We start from the raw sequence: 20,466 nt of genomic DNA, 5'->3' as shown, positions 1-20,466 counted from the left end.
GGACTACGTTGAGGCTGTATATTATAACCCTGCTTATTTAACTTATATTCAGAGTACATCATGAGAAACTGGACTGGAAGAAGCACAAGCTGGAATCAAGATTGCCAGGAGAAATATCAATAACCTCAGATATACAGATGACACCACCCTTATGGCAGAAAGTGAAGAGGAACTAAAAAGCCTCTTGATGAAAGTGAAAGTAGAGAGTGAAAAAGTTGGCTTAAAGCTCAACATTCAGAAAACGAAGATCATGGCATCCAGTCCCATCACTTCATGGGAAATAGATGGGGAAACAGTGGACACAGTGTCAGACTTTATTTTTTGGGGGCTCCAAAATCACTACAGATGGTGACTGCAGCCATGAAATTAAAAGATGCTTACTCTTGGAAGGAAAGTTATGACCAACATAGATAGCATATTCAAAAGCAGAGACATTCCTTTGTCAACAAAGGTCCATCTAGTCAAGGCTATGTTTTTTCCAATGGTCATGTATGGATTTGAGAGTTGGACTGTGAAGAAGGCTGAGCACTGAAGAACTGATGCTTTTTACCTGTGGTGCTGGAGAAGACTCTTGAGAGTCCCTTGGACTGCAAGGAGATCCAACCAGTCCATTCTGAAGGAGATCAGCCCTGGGATTTCTTTGGAAGGAATGATGCTGAAGCTGAAACTCCAGTACTTTGGCCACCTCATGTGAAGAGTTGACTCATTGGAAAAGACTCTGATGCTGGGAGGGATTGGGGGTAGGAGGAGAAGGGGACGACAGAGGATGAGATGGCTGGAGGGTGTCACTGACTCGATGGACCTGAGTCTGAGTGAACTCCAGGAGTTTGTGATGGACAGGGAGACCTGGCGTGCTGTGATTCATGGGGTCGCAAAGAGTCAGACACGACTGAACAACTGAACTGAACTGAACTAAAGTACCCAGATACATTATCATTAAGGTCTATTGTTTATTCATGTTTTTAGTTTTTATCTAATGTCTTTTTCTACTCCAGCGTGCAATTAAATTCATATTTTATGCCAAGACAAGAAAAATTTAAGCATAAAAATTTTCTCTGATTTTTGGGTCCCTCTTTCCCAACTACTTGCATTGGTTATCTACATTATACATCCACCAAACCTCTCCCATTCACAGAAATACCTACTCAACCATGAAGAGCAAACATTCTCCTACCATCAACAAGATACTTCTTTGAAAGATAACGTTTCTTCAGGATCATGCAAGGGATCATGATAACCCATTGCTTTCTACTTACATGTATGAATAATATGTCATTTAATTAATTTCATTATTTAATTTATTTAATGACCTGCCTCTTGAGAAACCTGTATACAACTCAGGAAGCAACAGTTAGAATTGGACATGGAAAAACAGACTGGTTCCAAATAAGAAAAGGAGTACATCAAGGCTGTATATTGTCATCCTGCTTATTTAACTTTATGCAGATTACATCATGAGAACCGCTGGGCTGGAAGAAGCACAAGCTGGAATCAGGATTGCCGGGAGAAATATCAATAACCTCAGATATGCTGATGACACCACCCTTATGGCAGAAAGTGAAGAAGAACTAAAGAGCCTCTTGATGAAAGTGAAAGAGGAGAGTGAAGAAGTTGGCTTAAAGCTCAACATTCAGAAAACTAAGATCATGGCATCCAGTCCCATCACTTCATGGGAAATAGATGGGGAAACAGTGGAAACAGTGTCAGACTTTATTTTTCTGGGCTCCAAAATCACTGCAGATGGTGATTGCAGCCATGAAATTAAAAGACACTTACTCCTTGGAAGGAAAATTATGACCAACCTAGACAGCGTATTAAAAAGCAGAGACATTACTTTGCCAACAAAGATTCATCTAGTCAAGGCCTTAGTTTTTCCAATAGTCATGTATGGATGTGAGAGTTGGACTATAAAGAAAGCTGAGTGCAGAAAAACCAATACTTTTGAACTGTGGTGTTGGAGAAAACTCTTGAGAGTCCCTTGGACTGCAAGGAGATCCAACGAGTCCATCCGAAAGGAAATCAGTCTTGGGTGCTCATTGGAAGGACTGATGTTGAAGCTGAAAGTCCAGTACTTTGGCCACCTGATGTGAAGAGCTGACTCATTGGAAAAGACCCTGATGCTAGGAAAGATTGAGGGCAGGAGGAGAACGGGACGACAGAGGATAAGATGGTTGGATGGCATCACCGACTCAATAGACATGGGTTTGGATGAACTGCGGGAATTGTTGATGGACAGGGAGGCCTGGCATGCTGTGGTTCATGGAATCTCAAAGAGTCGGACACAACTGAGTGACTGAACTGAACTGAATGATGTTTAATTAATAGAATTATTATTGTCAATTAATAATATGTCTGTCTCAAAAAACTCATATAATCGTGTTTTGACCTCTAGCAGGTGGAACAGTTCTCAAAGCTTCTGAAAGGTTGTTCTGGGTTCAATTAGGCTTGAATAAAATTTACGCTCCTTTCTTAGATAGACTGATTAATTTTTCATCAACATCATGATGACAATATATTTAGTCATTGTCTTTCCTTGGGCCCCTCTGAGTGTGACAGTTTCTCAAAAAAAATTTTTTTTAACATTTCCTTTACAGGATTTGAATAGTACAGTAGACTAGTCAAGGATATTAAAAGATATCCTTTTATTAGAATTTGTCTGATGTTTTTCCTTAGACAAATTGTGTTTGTTTTGGGTTTGGTGAGGAAGAAAACAGAGACAAAATGTCATTCACATGGCAGCATATCAAAGGTGTTATAATGAACATGATTTATGACTATTTACATTGACCTTGATCATCTGACTTAAATAGTGTCTGTAAAATTATTTTTTCCTTCCTTTCTATACTGTACTCTTTGGGAGACAGTCATTAAGCACAGCTCACAGAGAAGATGTGGAGATTTATGCTTCTCCCTTGTTAGTGAGGAAAGTTTACTTAATTAATTTGGAACGCTTCTTCATGGGAGATTTGTCCCTTCTCCCCTGTTTATTAATTTATTCAATGGTTGGTACTATACTCAACAAAAATCACCATGTCTTTTAAAGTTTAACTGAAAAGCAATAAATAATTAAATACATAGCTTAACTCAAGAGGAAGAGAAAGTTCCAATTTTGAATAAAAAGACAAAAGAAACATGTTGAGGAAGTTTCCCTCTATTCCCAGTTTTCTGAAGATTTTAATTATAGAAGGATGTTGGATTTTGACAAATGCCTATTCTACTTCAAATGAGATGATCATGGTATTTTTGGTATTTATCATGGTATTTGTGATGTTAATGTAGTGTATTATGTTTCTTTTCTTTTGTTAAATGACCCTTGCATTCCTGGGATAAATCCCATTAGGTCTTGGATTCAGTGTCCTGGTATTTTTTTTTTTTTTCTTTTGAGGATTTTTGCATCTATGTTAATAAAGAATGGGAAAGTCACTCAGTCCTCTCCAACTCTTTGTGACCCCATGGACTAAACAGTCCATGGAATTCTCTAGGCCAGAATACTGGAGTGGGTAGCCTTTCTCTTCTCCATGGGATCTTTCCAATCCAGGAATCGCACTGCAGATGGATTCTTTACCATCTGAGCCACAAGGGAAGCCCAAGAATACTGGAGTGGGTAGCCTATCCCTTCTTCAGGGGATCTTCCCAACCCAGCAGTCAAACAAGTCTCCTGAATTGCAGGTGGATTCTTTACCAACTGAGCTATCAGGGAAGCCCTTTATTCCTTTGTAATTTTCTTTTTTATGTAATAACTTTATTTGACTTTGTTATTAAGGTCATGCTAAACTAATAGGATGAGTTAAGAGTGTTCCCTCCTCGTGCCTTTTTTTTTTTTTTTTTTTAAGACTGAGAAGGTTTGAAGACTTTGAGAAGGATTGGTATTTCTTTCTTTTTACGTACGTGGAATATTTGCCAAAACCCATCAGTGAAATTACCTATATTGATTTTTTTTTTGTCAAGATGGTTTTGGTTACCTATTCAATATATTTACTTCTTACAGATCTGTAGAGATTTTTAAATTTTAAGTAATTTGTCTAGAAATATTTTCATTTCACCTAGGTTACATAATTTGCTGGGGTGTAATTTCTTATAGTATTACCTTATAATTACTTTTATTAGTGTAAATTCAGTAAAAAAATTCTCATTTTAATTTCTGATTTTAGTTGTGTCTTCTTTTTTTCTTTATCATTCTAGCTGAATGTTTGTTAGTTTATTATCTTTTCAAAGACTTAACTTTTGTGTTTTTTTTGATTCTTGTTATTATTTTTCTGTTCTCTATTTTATTTACGTTCTGCTGTAATACTTATTATTTCCTCTCTTTTTCTAGCTTGAGTTCAGTTTGCTCTTCTTTTTTCTAGTTCCTCAAAATGTAACATTAGGTTATTGATTTGGGATCTTTCTTCTTTTTTAATATAAATTACATTTAAAGTAATTAATAATTAGAAGAAATTGCTTTTGCCATTTTGTTATTTGTTTTCTGTATGCCTTATAATCTTTCTTTCTTAAGTTTTAATTTTCTTCATTGCTTTTTTTATGTTTAGAGGATTTGTGTCGAGAGCTATTTTGACCTCTTTCTCATTTATTTTGTGTATATTTTTAGATTTATCACTATGGAGATTGCATTTAGCATCCTGAAATTATACCAATTAAGTTTGAATTGATACCAACTTAATTTCAATAATTCTGCTCTTACACAGCGACTCCCACACCTTATTTATGTTGCTGTTGCCAAAAATTACATCTTTGTACAGCCAAATGGAACAAAAAGGCTGAATATGAAATAACTGCTGCCTGACTGATTTGACCTGGGACATCAGACTTTTCCTGCCTTTGGACCCAGACTGAGTTTCTGCCAGCTTTTGACCTAGAACTTACATCACTGGATCTCCTTGCTATTAGGCCTTCAATTTTGTATTTTCTATTGTTTTCCTGGAAAAGGCTTGATCAAATTTATTGATGTCTTCAAAAAGCAAGATTTTGGTGACTTTAGTAATAGTTTCCCTGTTTTCTTCTTATTGATATTTTGTTCTGATTTTTATTGATTTTATTATGGTTCCATTAAGGTAAATGGCAATTTTACTCTAATTTTCTAGGGTGGAAGCTTAGGTAATTCATCTTAGACTTTTGTTCTTTTCTCTTATGTTTATTCAATGCTGTAATTTTCTTCACATGTTGTTATTCAGTGAGCATTGCCCAAGAAGCCAAAGAAATGAGCTAATAAGCCACTTTTCAGCCTCAGGTTTCACCTAACTGTGCTTATTTGCTATTATCTTCCCGATAACATCATTGTGTTGCCTTCTTATGCCTACTTTGATATTTAGGATGTCCGTGTATTGTTTGAATGTGCTGGTGACTGCTTTGCTTTTGAGCAGAGTCAACACCACCAAGGCCCAGGCTAGTGATTGTTCTTTGAGTTGCAACCATGGCCAAATGTGACCCCAGAAGCTGTGCTAAATTCCGTATCCAGCATAACACACTTGGAAGGTGTAGGAGGTATCTGCGAAGAAGACTTTGGTTCTTACATAGATTGTGCAATCCTGCTGTTTTGTTTTTTCCTACCAGTTGCTGTATGTATGGTGATTGATATTTCAACATTATTAACACTTATATTTCAACTTTCCAATTTATTCAAGAAATGTGTTCTATGTTAAAACCTTGATTAGGAAGTTTTTACAATCAAATAAGTAAAAAATTAAAAACGACTAATTTCTTCACATCTCACAAATTGTGTAAAGGGGTATTTTCATTATAATTTAGCTAAAAACATTTTTCATATTTTTTCTTTGACTCGTGTTATTGAGAACTGCATTTTTTAATCTCCAAATGTTTTTCTAATTTTCAACTATTTTCCTTTCATTTTCTAGTTTAATTCCATTGAGGTCTGTGAGAATACATTGCTTGAATTCTACTCTTTCACATGTGTTATATTCTATGACCCACAGTGTTGTTTATCTGGATAAATGTTTTAAGGGAATTTGAGAAGAATGTATTCTGCTGTTGTTTGGTTAAGTGTCCTATAAATGCCTATTTGATCTTGCTAATCACTGGTGATATTAAGTTGAACTATGCCTTTCCTGGGCTTCCCTGGGGACTCAGAATCCGCCTGCAATGTGGGAGACCCATTCTTGATTGCTAGGTCAGGAAGATTCACTGAAGAAGGGAATGGCAACTCACTCTAGTATTCTTGCCTGTAGAATCCCAAAGACAGAGGAACCTGGTGGGCTGTTGTCTGTCCGTGGAGTACAAACAAATTGGATGTGACTGAGCAGCTACACTTGCAATTTTCATGCCTTTACTAGCTTTTATGTGCTGGATATGCCCATTTCCTTTTGCTTTTTTATTAGTTTTTGTTCTACATTCTTTAATGCTCTGGTATTAGGCACATACACATGAAGATTTGTTCTTCAACAACTGACCCTTTTATCATTATATACTTCTTCTGTTTATCTCTGATAATTTTCCTGCTCTAGAGCTTGCTTTGTCTGAAATAAATTTAATTATTGCATCTTTCTTTTGATTTGTTTACAGAGTATCTTTCTCCATATCTTTGCTTTTAAGCTGAATTCTTATATTTAAAATGCTTTCCTTTTTCTCTCTCTTGTTTTTGCAATCATCTATGTGTGTGTTTGTTACTTACTCAGTCCATGCCGACTCTTTGCAACCCCATGGACTGTAGCCCACCAGGCTCCTCTGTCCATGGAATTCTCCAGGACATTCCCTTCTCCAGAGGATCTTCCAGACCCAGGGATCGAATCTGGGTCTCCTGCATTGCAGGCAGATTCTTTACCATCTGAGTCACTAGGAAAGCATGTAATCATCTATAGGTGGGTCTTATTTTTCATCCTCTCTTGACAAGCTCTGTCATTTAAGTTGTGTATGTTATTCATTGTAATGTTTCTTGTTTTCCCCTCTTTGCCTGCTTTCTTCAGTTTTAATTGAATGTTAAAATATTAATATATCCCATTTTCTATTCTCTTACCATTTTACTTATACTGTTCTTTTTTTTTTTTTTTTTTTTACTTGTGATTCTGGAATTAGCACACTCGGCTGCTGGTGATGACAACACACGACTTTTGCCTCTGCATTTTTGGCCTAAAGACAGTAGGTGTCAACGGGATTAGCAGACAGAAAAGAGAGTTGGATAAGAAGTGGAGGAGGGGGGAAAAATAGAATCTGTAAAGATAAACTGAAACTCATGAGGACATACTGCAACCTGCATCAGTCTCTACCTGATGACCTCTCAATAACAAGCTGTACCTGTGCCTGCTCAGATCTAGGAAAAGTCAGACAATATAAAGAAAGGCAATTCTCAGAAATGTAGTTTCTTCTCAGCAAGGTCAGATATGTACAAAACTATAATACCTGAGTCTTCCACTATATATAAGAAGAAATATGAAGGATGTAAACTAACAAATAAAATATGAAATGAACAACACAACTTAACAATTCTTCTAGGTGTTTAAGAATGAAAAGTTTCTTTGGGTTGAGTCCATATAAGAAAGGCAAAAATAAAAATAATTTAAATTAAATATTAGTGTTTGACACAGTTTTGATAAGGAGATGGGAGTAGGGTGGGGTAGAAGTGTTAGTTATATAATGGATAAGAAGCTAAAATAAATAAGGACGCATACATGATAAATAGGACAGTAGGTAGAAGGACATAAGCAGACTTGTTTAACTAGAGTTGAAGGTCCATTTATGGGAGTAATGGAAACTAAACCTGGAAAGGAGATGATGGCAGTTTGATGGCAGTGACTGGAGTGCCACATAGAAATCTGGATAATTTTCAGTAGACAATAGTGAGTTTTGAGCTATAATAAAAGCAGTATCTTAGGAAAATTACTCTAAGTAGTAATCCTCAGTAAGTTTTGAAAGGAAGCAAGTGTAGAAATAAAAACATTTTCAATATTCCAGAAGTGAAAGTAGACTGCTCCAATGATCTAAGAGTGAATAAAAGCAGATTGAGAAAGGGCAAAGATAATTTATTCAAAGGAGAAAAAATAGTACTTAGGTACTAAGGGCTATCAGGATGGGAGGGAAGGGGAAGTTAGAAATAAACTCTGGGGTATGGCTGAAGGATAGTATCTTGGAAGAAAGAATAGAATTTCTGCTTGCTGTGTCAAGTGTAAGGTGAAGTTATAAGGTCAGTTCTCCTGTTCTCCATTTCTCAGCTACTTCCTCTAGGCTGCAAAGTAGAATAAATCTGAATATTTACAACTGTAGGCCCACTGTTGGGCTGTTGTCTCAGCTGTTGAAAGAGCGACCAAGTTGATCTGGGTTCAGTCTCTTAAACTGTGTTTTACAAAAAAAAAATCATGAAACCATTTTGCTTAAAATCTCAATATTCTAAAAATGCCCCAATTAGAAATAATTTCCTGATAAATTATCCTTTATTTTCTTCTGAGTGATCAGTGTATCATAAAATGTACTACTTGATTTTCAAACATGCCAGTCTTTCTGGATAAGTAACATAAATCATTTCTATGTTCTCTACTCCAAAATATTTTAGTTAGAGTGTTTCCTTAGAGATTTTCATGTCCACTGCCTTTAATCCTGTGACTACGGTCAAAGAAAATAATATAAAATGTTTTGCTTAAGTAATTTTCTTTTCTATAATTATTGTAAATGTTAGTACCATTAAATGAAAGTACACAAATGAAATAATTGTGCTCTTATGAAAGAAAGAAACAAAGAAGATAAAGGAAGAGGGAAAGAAAGATACATAAGAATAAAAAAGAAATATAGAAAGAGGACAAAGAATTTGTAAACATCTTATGACGTAAGATTATTTCATTCCACTTTTAGTTTGGTTCTTATAAGAAAAATGACAGAAATGTTCTAAGGATAGAATTTATGAAGGTGTTGAACTCAGGTACAGGCCAAGATCAATTTTAATTGAAATTCAAGTGACCTTGTCCATCTTGAAATTGATTAGAGTTCAAATTTAAGTCAACAATTTATTTGAGCAACAAGAAAAAAGCATATTCAACTAAGGTAGAAAGACTGTAAAGAATAAATAAATAATTACTCAAGAAAACATGCAGATAATAATTCAGAATGACTGGGGAAAATGTCAGATGTATCTGGAACATATGATATCAAACTTATTTTATAATTTTTAAATTTCTTATGTAGTCTGAGCTAATATTTCTCTCTAGTCTATTATGAGAAAAAAAAAAGCAGTGTATGTATAAGGTACAAATTTTTAAAAGTGGAACATAATGTTATTTAACTTCCAGTTTTTTTTTTTTTTTCTTTTGAAGACTTAGCAAGAGTAGAAACAGTAATTGCCAATTGTCATGTTCTTTAGAGCAAAAGAATCCCATGCTGCATTTCATTTATTGGGAACAGTTTCTCAGTCTTTTTCTTGATTTCCATGAATTCTTCATGTTTTCAAAAATTGCAGATCAGTAATTTCATAGATTATGCCTCAAAGTAAGTTTGTCCCACATCTTCATTCCAATTGTTCATCAGTCTTCATTGTTTCCTGCCTCCATCTTTGGTCCTTATTTGAACAGAGCAGAAACATGGCTCCTGATACCCATGTGTGTCTAATGGTCTGATCAGTCCCTTTCAATATCTTCAGTCTCTAGAACGCCCTCTTGTTCTGCCCCAAAGTCCTCCTGGTGCTGATCCTAGCTGCCACAGCTGTCTTTTTCTGACATCCTTCTTGCTAGGGCTGCAGCCACTATTCCACACCCTGTTCGAGCTACCTAGTGGCTTTTAACAAACTTTTAAAATGAACTTGTTTTCATTTTAGAATAAATTTAGACTTACATAAAATAAAGTTTTGAAGATGGTACAAAGGTCCCATACACCTCACACTCAGTTTCTTTATTAACTAATAGCTTACATTATTATGGTACCTTTGTAACAATTAATGAACTAATATTGAGATATTATTAATAAATGAAGTCCAAACTTTCTTTAGCACCTATTAGTGTCATTTTGTTCCCATTGTCGTTATTGCTGTTCTATAATCTCATTCAGGATATTATCAGATAATAAAGTAAGGAAAGAAGAAAGGAAGGTAGTAAATTTTCTTAAGACTATTAACATAACAAACATGGTAACTGGAAATGATGTATTTCAGTGACCTATTAAAATAATGTATATCAATTCTTATATCATGATAAGCATGCCAGATAACTTAAAATGCAGAATCGGCTTTAATTAATTTCTCAGTTACTAAAGGAAATAAGGTAGTTGTTCAGATACCTAAAATACAAGGTAACACGTTAACAACTGTGAAAGCAAATTCAGATAAAATGTTCTGGAAGTTAAAGGTTTGAAGTTTATTTCACCAGTAAATTTGTAACATTGTAGGCTTTTAAGCAGCATTAATAAGCTAAATTTCCATGACATTTGAAGTTAATAATGCCCCTGACCTGAAATACTTAGGTGAGTGGACCAAAGCAGAGAAAGGGGGTCATCATAATTTAATCCTGATTACCAAGACAGGTAATTTGTTCTGATACACAATGGTGTCAAGAAAAACATATATTTGAGCCCAAGAGACTCACAGAGGGCCCCCTTATATATCTCTCATCAGTATTTCTGGTGAAGAATACAGTGATTTACCAGTAAAAACAAAGCTTACCAAGGACTTAGGTCATTTGTATGAAGTATGCTGCTCACGTGTTGGAATTTTGATAATATAATGGGAAAAAAAACATTAAACTTTTAGAATCTGTTCTAGAGGAATGATGGAACGACAAGGGAACCAGAGATCAAATGGCCAAAATCCACTGGATGATAGAAAAAGTAAGAGATTTCCAGAAAAAACATCTGTTTCTGCTTTATTGTCTATGCCAAAGCCTTTGACTGTGTGGGTCACAAAAAACTGGAAAATTCTTCAAGAGATGGGAATACCAGACCACCTGACCTGCCTCCTGCAAAACCTGTATGCATGACAAGAAGCAACAGTTAGAACAGACAGACTTCCAGATGTTCAAGCTGGTTTTAGAAAAGGCAGAGGAAACAGAGATCAAATTGCCAACATCTGCTGGATCATGGAAAAAGCAAGAGAGTTCCAGAAAAACATCTATTTCTGCTTTATTGATTATGCCAAAGCCTTTGACTGTGTGGATCACAATAAACTGTGGAAAATTCTGAAAGAGATGGGAATACCAGACCACCTGACCTGCCTCTTGAGAAACCTATTTGCAGGTCAGGAAGTAACAGTTAGAACTGGACATGGAACAACAGACTGGTTCCAAATAGGAAAAGGAGTATATTAAGGCTGTATATTGTCAGCCTGCTTATTTAACTTACATGCAGAGTACATCATGAGAAACGCTGGGCTCAAGGAAGCACAAGCTGGAATCAAGATTGCCGGGAGAAATATCAATAACCTCAGATATGCAGATGACACCACCCTTATGGCAGAAAGTAAAGAGGAACTAAAAAGCCTCTTGATGAAAGTGAAAGTGGAGAGTGAAAAAGTTGGCTTAAAGCTCAACATTCAGAAAACGAAGATCATGGCATCTGGTCCCATCACTTCATGGGAAATAGAAGGGGAAACCATGGAAACAGCCAGAAACTTTATTTTGGGGGGCTCCAAAATCACTGCAGATGGTAACTGCAACCATGAAATTAAGACCTCCTTGGAAGAAAAGATATGGCAAACCTAGACAACTTATTAAAAAGCCGAGATATAACTTTGCCAACAAAGCTGGCATGTAGTCAAAGTCATGGTTTTTGCAGTAGTCATGTATGGATGTGAGAGTTGGAGCATAAAGAAGGCTGAGCACTGAAGAATTGATGTTTTTGAACTGTGATGCTGGTGAAGACTCTTGAGAGTCCCTTGGATAGCAAGATCTAACCATTCAATCCTAAAGGATATCAGTCCTAAATATTCATTGGAAGGACTGATGCTGAAACTGAAGCTCCAATACTTTGGTTAACTGATGCAAAACGTCGACTCATTAGAAAAATCTTGATGCTGGGAAAGATTGAAGCGGGAGGAGAAGGGGACAACAGAGGGTGAGATGGTTGGATGGCATCATCTTCCCAATGGACATGAATTTGAACAAGCTCAGGGAGATGGTGAAGGACAGGGAAGCATAATGTGCTGCCGTGTACAGGGTCACAAAGAGTTGGATGTGAGTGACAACAACAAATGATGGAATAGACATGAGATTTCAAGAGACTGTAGAGAAATTAGATTATGAAAAATGTGTAAAATGAGAATGAAGAGTACTTTCTAAATATGTGATAGGGAAAAACAAAACAAAACAGTTGCAGGTTTGAAACCTTGGCCCATCCATGAAGGTGTTTTCATCAGGCTGCTGCTGCCAAGTCACTTCAGCCGTGTCCGACTCTGTGCAACCCCATAGACGGCAGCCCACCAGGCTCTGCCATCCCTGGGATTCTCCAGGTAATAACACTGGAGTGGGTTGCCATTTCCTTCTCCAATGCATGAAAAGTTAAAAATGAAAGTGAAGTTGCTCAGTCGTGTCCGACTCTATGCGACCCCATAGACTGAAGCCTACTAGGCTCCTCTGTCCATGAGATTCTCCAGGCAAGAGTACTGGAGTGGGGTGCCATTGCCTTCTCCGTTTCATCAGGCAGGGAACTTCATTGCTTCTGGCCTTCCTCCGCCTCTTAGTTCAGTTCTTTGTGTGTGTGCGTGCTCAGTTGTGTCCAACTCTTTGCAACCACATGGATTGTAGCCTGCCAGACTCCTTTGTCCCTGGAATTTTTCAGGCAAGAATATTTGTGTGGGTTGCCATTTCCTACTCCAGGGAATCTTCCCAACCCAAGGATCGAAACCATGTCTGTTGAATGTCTTGCATTGGCATGCAGATTCTTTACTGCTAGTGCCACCAGAAAGCCCCAGATTCAGTTCTTTACTTCTCCTGAACCAATGAGATGATGGGAAGTATTGCCATCAATGTATTAAAAAAAAAAAATTGGGGGTCTTTTGGGGTCCCCAAAGAAAATCCTGGCAGGGCTTTCTTCTTCATAAGTTTAACAAATGATTAAAAAACAGCCCCTAAACCCCAAAATGCAAAGTAACCTCCCAAAATAGGCTTCCTCTGACAAAGAAGAGGAAAATTAGAAAAGAAAAAAAGGCAGGAAGTTTTCCCTTGCTTTTGAAGTGGGTCAAGATAATAAAACACAATTAACAGTTTGAGCAGCAAAATAATTAAAATAAGTATCCAATAGTCCATATTAACATAAATTAACAATTGAAAAATATAGACGTAGACAGATAGATAGAGACAAATCTGTGCAGAGAAATTCCCAATAATTTAAGTATACACTTTACCTTTAAGAAAGTGGATCACAATCCCCACTCTTTTAGTGTAGGCTGTTGTGCTTAGTAACTTAATACACAAAGCACTGTATATAAAGGAGAGGGGAAGAGTAACTTTACAGTAGAGAAACTGGACAAATACTGTTCTAGCCAGTGATCAAAGTCAACATCAGCAGCAGTAAGTCACCTTGTAGTATGTATCTTTGATGTATTGTGATAGGAATTTTACCTCTGTGATCTTCCTCTCAAAATCCCTACACAATTTAATCATGAGAAAAATATCAGATAAGCTCAAACTGAGGAGCATTTTACAGAAAATCTAACCAGTACATCTCAGATTTGTCAAGGTCATTAAAACAAGGAAAGTTTGAGAAACTGTCACACCCAACAAGTGCCTGAGGAGACAGGACAACTAAAGCAATGTGATATACAGGATGGGATTGGGAAAGACTATGTATTAGGTAAAAACTAAGAGAACGTAATTAAAGTATGGACTTTAGTTAACAACAATGTATAAATAAAGGTTCATTAATTATTATCATTGTTCCCCTATAATTAACATATTGTACAATGCTAAAGCTGAAACTCCAATACTTTGGCCACCTCATGCGAAGAGTTGACTCATTGGAAAAGACCCTGATGCTGGGAGGGATTGGGGGCAGGAGGAGAAGGGGACAACAGAGGATGAGATGGCTGGATGGCATCACCGACTCGATGGACATGAGTTTGAGTGAACTCGGAGTTGGTGATGGACAGGGAGGCCTGGCGTGCTGTGATTCATGGGGTCGCAAAGAGTTGGACACGACTGAGCAACTGAACTGAACTGAACAATGCAATATGCTAATTATATGAGGGAAATTGTTGTGGGTTATATAAGTACTCTCTTTATTACCTTCACAACTTTTTGTCAATCTAAAACTACTCTAAAATTAAAAGGTTGTTTAAAAATAGGTCATAACATAAAAACAGATGATGACATTGAGGAAAAGACAAGTTAATGAGGTACATTCTACAGGAAACTGAAAGTATACAAGAAAGAGTATTGAAATTGCAGGAACTGCATACAATTCAAAATGTGCAGGAGGTGGAAAAGGTATGAAAAGAGTGCAAAAGGCAGAGGTGTCCCATCAGTGAGGTGACTGGGCACAGAAAAAGTTTCACAAAGATTATATAAGTCTCTGCATAATAAGGACAAGCAGCAGAAAGATACAGAAAAAAACAGGAGTGGAACAGAGGCAACTACCTACCTCTTCCTAATGAGCAGGAGACTTGTTCTTAATGAAGAAAAACTGCTGCACCCAACTCAACTCGCAGCTCCCGGTACTGCTGTTAATATTAAAGCTTGATAAGAATGCTCATTAGACCAAGACACAATAAGAGCTTCAAGAATTTACTGTATTATTTGAATTACAGCATCTAGCAGTTATTATGTAAATGCTTCCTAAATGAATGAGGGAACACTTACATATTTATTGCAAAACTTCCCTTTTTTTGTAATAATCTCCATGGTGTGTGTGTGTGTGTGTGTGTGTATACTAGGTCTTTTTCATCATTAGCTGTTATTCAAATATCTTCTTAGAGGACTTTTCAGATCTCTGTCACCCACAGCTGTCACTATTTATCCCTTTATGTATGTGCTGTGTTCAGTCATGTCTGAAACTTTGCTACCCCGGGGACTGTAACCTGCCAGGCTCCTCTGTCCATGGAATTCTCCAGGCAAGCATACTGAAGTAGGGTGCCATTTCCTCCTCCAGGATCTTCCTGACCCAGGGATGGAACCCTTGTCTCTTGCATCTCCCATAATAGCAGGTGGATTCTTAGCCATGACACCACCTTTCTCCCTTTATTCTTTTGTATTTTCTTTTTAAAACACAACATATCTTAAACTATGTATTCATATATTTCTTTCTTTGTTGCTAAAATGCAAGTTTCTTTTATTTCAATGCAATTTACCATTTATTTTTTTTAACTTTTTAATTTTATATTGCTGCTAAGTTGCTTCAGTCATGTCCGACTCTGTGCGACCCCATAGATGGCAGCCCACCAGGCTCCCCCGTCCCTGGGATTCTCCAGGCAAGAATTCTGGAGTGGGTTGCCGTTTCCTTCTCCAATGCATGAAAGTGAAAAGTGAAAGTGAAGTCACTCAGCCGTGTCCAACTTGTAGCGACCCCATGGACTGCAGCCCACCAGGCTCCTCCGTCCATGGGATTTTCCAGGCAAGAGTACTGGAGTGGGGTGCCATTGCCTTCTCCGAATTTTATATTGGGGTATAGCCAATTAACAATCTAGTGATAGCTTCGGGTGGACAGCAAAGGAACTCTGCCGTACATATACATGCACTCACTCTCTACAAATTCCCTTCCCAAGATGCAAATTTCTTGAGGACAGGGATTTTGTATGTCTTATTCACTGCTAAGTTCTTAGCATCCAAAATGTTGTTGAGCACACAGAAGGCACTCAATAAAAAATGTGATGAATAAATTGGTTAATGAATCCAAGGCATTTTAGTAATATTTCAAATTATTTGTCAGGATAATGTGTATAGTGTTAAGTGTGATGCTGACTAGACTTTGTCACCAAATAAGAACTGGACTAAAGCCTGAACAGAAGAAGACTGTTTCAGATTTTCTCCTTACCTTCACCTCTACAGACATAAGAAAATATAGGACCACATATGTTATTCTCCTGATTAGAAGCACTTATAATGTTACCATAATGCAAGCTTTTTTCATACAATTATACTAATAGAAAGGGTTTTTCTTTAAATATCAACTAAAATTAAGTCTTAACTAAGACTCTTCTTTTCCAATTAATTCTAAAATTAGGAAAAATCTCTTAGCAGTTCTATTTATTTATTCAAGGAGTCTCTCTTCCTTTATGTCTTTTTCTACTCTTTCAATACAGACATTTCTGTTCCTATTATGGACAAACATTCTTAATGCTGGTTTTATGATCATATAAAGATAGATGCTCTTGCTTCAAAAAATTAGAATATGGACTCCCTTCACTTATATTTTGTTTTAAAAACTGTAGTCATCAATTGCTTATCACAAAATGATACTCAAAAATAATGAAAAAAGACAACAATCTGGAATAATAAAGGCTGAAAAAGCACAAAACTATCACACTTCAGAAACTTCATGAAATCAATAAACTTAAGGATATATAAAGTCGACAGAGGATGAGATGGTTGGATGGCATCAACGACTCTATGGATGTGAGTCTGAGTAAGCTCCAGGAATTTGTGATGGACAGGGAAGCCTGGAATGCTGCAGTCCATGGGGTCGCAAAGAGTTCGGACATGACTGAGCGACTGAACTGAACTGAAATGAGTGATATAAAAATTTACCAAGACTGAAACAGGAGATGTATTAGAATCAAATTAGCCTTAAAGCACACAATTTTGGGGACTTCCCTGGTTGTCTAGTGGCTAAGACTCTGCGCTCCCAATGGAGGGGGCCTGGGTTTGATCCTTGGTCAGGGAACTAGAACCCATATGCTGCAACTAAGACCTAGCACAGCAAAAAAAAAATATATATATATATTTAAAAAGCACACAATTTTTGATGCATAAATAGGAATTTATTTCTTATGTCAGGAACTAAATGTTCAGTCATTGTGTAAGTTGGTGTGTGTGTAATATATTAATAGAATCAGGAAGTACTGGAATAAATAATTGGTAAGAGAATGATAATAACAGTTTCATAGAAGTTATTGCATCTAATCAGAATCTCCAATTTTTCCTTTGACATTTTACTTTCTTTTCATTTTACATTATTCACCCTCCCTTTGTGATATAATCTTGTGTGGCAGATGTAACTATCATCTATTTACTGACAACTCTCAAAATGTTTATGTCCCAGCCTCTCAATCCTGGAATTAGATATCTACCTACCTACTTAACATCTAAACATACATAGCATACTAATTATCCTAATTGCCTCTAACATATGTGTTGTCTCACACCTACTTCATCTCAGTAAATGGCAAGTCCTCTTTACATTTGTTGTCAAACACATAAGCAAACAAAACCCCTGGAGTTACTCTTAACTCTTCTCTTCCTGCCATCCGTTACATCCAGTATGTTAACATCCTCATAACTCTATATTCAGAATATATTCAGAACCAGACAACTTCTCAGTATGGACTCCATCTCCATGTTTCTGATCCAAGTCACCATAATTTCTCCCCTTGTTTTCCAAGGTAGCACCCTCACTGGTCTAATGTCTATTTCCTTGCGGTCTTCCTGTCTTTCTATTTTCAATACAGCATCCAGAGTAAATTTGTTAAATCATGAGTCAGGCCATGTTGCTGCTTTGCTCAACTCTTTAGTTGCTTGCATCTCTCTGAAGGCAAAAGGCAAGTCCTTCAATAGACAAGGACCCACATAACTGCCTTTCTAATGTCTTCTACCCATTTCTCCTCATGATACTCCTCCAGCCACTATAACGTCCTTGCTCCTTGACAAACATGGTCTCAGTTCAGGTCTTCGCATGTGTTTTTCCATTGCCTGAAATGAACTTCCCCTCAGATAACTGTCATATATCTTGTTTAGGTTTTCTACTCAACTGTCACACTTGATTAAACTGGAATTCCTCCCACTTAGATCTCCTTTCCAACATGATTGTATGCATCACCATACTAGATATTTAACATATCTATAATATTTATTGCCTGCCTTTTCTTACCAAACTCCATGAGGGCAAGGATTTGTGTATATTTTGTTGAATGTGGACTCCTCAGTGCCTAGGACTGTGTGTGACCCTTGGTAATTATTCAAAATTTGTTGTACAAGTTTAGTAACTATTATCAAAATAGGAAAATGGTTTATTATTTTTTAAAAACAAAGTAGTTCAGATAAAAGCTTTCCAAAAAAAAGGAGTATGCAAAAAATTATATATATTGTAAATATCAGGGGCCACTGGTTTATGTAATTATCTCAATTTTCCACATCAACATTCATAAAGATTATTAAAATGCTAATAATTTTCACATTTGCTTAGTGTTTTACTTTGTAAAGGAGATGAAATTTCTTTTAAACATTATACTCCCTTAAGCTATGAAGTCAAATGAAAAAGAAATAAAGTGGTGATTCTTTTGTGAAACAAAGCAAACAAACAAAAAAATTGGAGGGAAGAGGTTCTTAAGGAAAAAAGGAAAAAAAAAAAAAAACAATAGTAGGCATAGTGGGACTGAAACCAGGACACACTCATTATTAAGATGGATGCCTTTATAAGAGGAGAAAGATTATCAGATTTCTTTTCTTGCATGCATGTGTGCACATGCATACACACACACACACCCCTCACCCCCACCCCCACCACGACACACACACACTCACAAGGAAGGCCACATGAAATGCAGTAAGAAGTCAAGTCACTTATCTGTAGGCCAGGAAGAGAGGCCTCAGACAAAATCAGCCCTGCCTGCAAGTCCAGAATTGTGAGAAAGTAAGTTTCTTTTGTTTAACACATCTAGTCTGTGATATCCTTTTATGACAGTCCACGAAGACTGTTTGTGTGTATGCTAAATCGCTTGAGTCCTGTCTGACTCTATGTGACCCCATGGACTATAGTCCACCAAGCTCCTCTGTCCATGGAATTCCCCATCAAGAATACTAGAGAGGGTAGCCATTCCCTTCTCCAGGGGATCTTCCTGGCCCAGGGATGGAACTTGGGTCTCCTGCATTGCAGGTAGATTCTTTACTGTCTGAGCCAGCAGAGAAGCCCTATAAAATAAATACCTTAAACCAATAGTTATCCTCTTTCTTAATGACAAAAACACTTATTCTTCACCATTAAAATTAAGAGCAAATCAGGGAAAAATCCTATCTTCAGTCAACATAGACTAGCAAAAACAATTGGTATAAGAATTAGAGAGGAAAAATTAGAAGTACCTGTATTCGTATATGATATATATATATCAGAGAAGGCAATGGAAACCCACTCCAGTACTCTTGCTTGGAAAATCCCATGGACGGAGGAGCCTGGTAGCCTGCAGTCCATGGGGTTGCTAAGAGTCGGGCACGACTGAGCCATTTCACTTTCACTTTTCATTTTCATGCACTGGAGAAGGAAACGGCAACCCACTCCAGAATTCTTGCCTGGAGAATCCCAGGGACAGAGGAGCCTAGTGGGTTGCCATCTACGGGGTGGCACAGAGTCGGACACAACTAAAGCGACTTAGCAGCAGCAGTGTATATATACATATATATATACATACAAACATACACACACATATGATAATTTGTTGAAGGAATCAAGGAAAGTCTATCTTGAAACTAATTGAATTTTAATTATTAGCCTTCATGTATACAAAGAAAAAATTGTTATAAGAGAATAACCTAATTATTATAATAACAAAAAGGACAAAAATGGAAATATCTAGGTTAAAATGAGAAGTGTAAATCCATATGATATTAACTTTGAAACACTTCTGAATAAAACATGAATCAAAATACATACCGTGTTCTTATTTAGGAAGGATCAGCATGATAAATATATTGCTAATTTAATAAACTCAATACAGTGCCCCAAATAGCAGGCATTATTGCTATTACATCATTGTAATATGCAGTAATAATAAGGCACAAGGATTATATCCTGATACTCCTAAAGAGTTAAGAATTTAAGTGAAAACTGTAGGTGGATAAACGTGTCTCAATACGGCACTGTTTATTTGTGAAGCTAGAGGTAAATACCAACATATGCATGTTTTGTCAAATCATAGTTTCAAATGAATATATAAACCATATTTTAAGTACTATATGTATTGGGAGAGAATGAGTGGAGAGAAGAGGAACTGAATCTAGTTTAAATTTCCTTTTGGAATCATGCAAATATTTTAGATTATTATACATCAAAATAGAATGTAATAAACAGATCTAAAACATGTAAGGGAAAACAAAACCAATAACTTTAACTTTATATTGAGTATACAGTATAATCATACTGAAAAAAATTTTTTTCTCATAGTAGTTTCTAAATACAATTTATCTCCATAGTTCTCCAGGGGATCTTCCCGACCCAGGAATCAAACCCAGGTCTCCCGCACTGCAGGCAGACGCTTTACCATCTGAGCCACCAGGGAAGCCCCAAATAATATATAGTAATAATTTAATTGTCAGTAAGGTTGGCATATTTTCCCTGCCACTGTAAAATTGAATTATGGTTTAAAATAGATAAATAAATGTTTAGTTTCACTAAGAGATAAAATGA

Source organism: Bos taurus, chromosome 2, assembly GCF_002263795.3.
Source record: "Bos taurus isolate L1 Dominette 01449 registration number 42190680 breed Hereford chromosome 2, ARS-UCD2.0, whole genome shotgun sequence".
Lineage (NCBI taxonomy): Eukaryota > Metazoa > Chordata > Mammalia > Artiodactyla > Bovidae > Bos > Bos taurus.
The sequence above is the reverse complement of the archived record's forward strand: the minus strand, read 5'-3'. Positions refer to the sequence as shown.